Here is a 1246-nt window from a genome sequence, read left to right on the forward strand (position 1 = left end):
AGATCTAGGAGGAGCTAGGCAAGGGGAGGTGAACGAGCATACTATGTTGTATGAAATTCTCAAGGAATAAACATATCTTTAAAATATTCTGTGAGTAACGCTAAGTTACAAAACTTCAAAATAATTAATATCAGATATGTAATCTCAAAGATATTAACTCACCATTTTGGTACAAATGAGTTAGCGTTCCTGTGCCGTGCACTAGAAACTTTGCTGAGAGCTTCATGTCGGTTGCACTTCACTTTATGTGTTCTTTCCTCACGGGAGAATCTGGGACCTCAAAAGAGGCGAAAAGCGTGTTCTATGTGTTTGAAATTTATCATTTGTGAGCAAAGATAAATATATGCTCATAACCATTGCAAATGATTAAATGCTCCCACTTCTAACATTTTTGTTAAAAGACTAAGTTAGGTTAACGGGATATGAAACATGCCTTTTCTTCTAGTATATACCCTAAAGAGAGTCTATGTAAACTTGTTTGTTTCTGATTGACATGTACTCTGGAATCCTTCGGTACGATTAGACCAATGAGAGGAAGGAAAAAATTTAGGGGGCGGAGAATAGAGATGCTTTCAAATATTCACTACTGCCAGATTTTAGCCTGCGCTGTGATTTACTTTGCAGACAAGCCCAAAACAATGCTCGGAGGAAGGGCTCTGACAGGTATGCAGGGAACCTTCCAGGACTTTTTCAGGTTTCTATTCATTACAGCAATTTGCCGAAATAATTTAAGAGCATTGTTCATTTGAAACGGCATTTAAATGTTATTTCTGAGCACATTCACACAAGTCAATAATTTTCTATTTTTGCATGCAAGAGGTAGGTCTGAGTTCTCCCTGTAGAGCGTTAGCGTGGAATGTGCTGGTATGTCAGGCTCTGGGTGATCCCACTCAGAGGCTATTTTTGGGCTAAGGTCATCTCAGAATCAAAGTTCAGTGCTCTTCTTCAAGATATATGAGTAACACATTAACACCGACAGCCGGAGGGGAGAAACGGGAACCAGCGTTTCTAACTCCAAGAGTTACTCTCCTTTAATTTCCAGCAATCCCAAGGCTTAACATTACAGGTGTATACTGGGGCAATTAAGGGCAACATTGGAGCACCGGACATAATTCTCAAGGTCCAAATCAGGAGCAGAAGGAGAGAGAGCACGAGCAAGGAACTCAGGACCGCAAGGGGTGCACCCACACACTGAGACATGGGGATGTTCTATTGGGAACTCACTAAGGCCAGCTGGCCTGGGTCT

This window comes from Microtus ochrogaster, linkage group LG2 (genome assembly GCF_000317375.1).
Source record: "Microtus ochrogaster isolate Prairie Vole_2 linkage group LG2, MicOch1.0, whole genome shotgun sequence".
NCBI lineage: Eukaryota > Metazoa > Chordata > Mammalia > Rodentia > Cricetidae > Microtus > Microtus ochrogaster.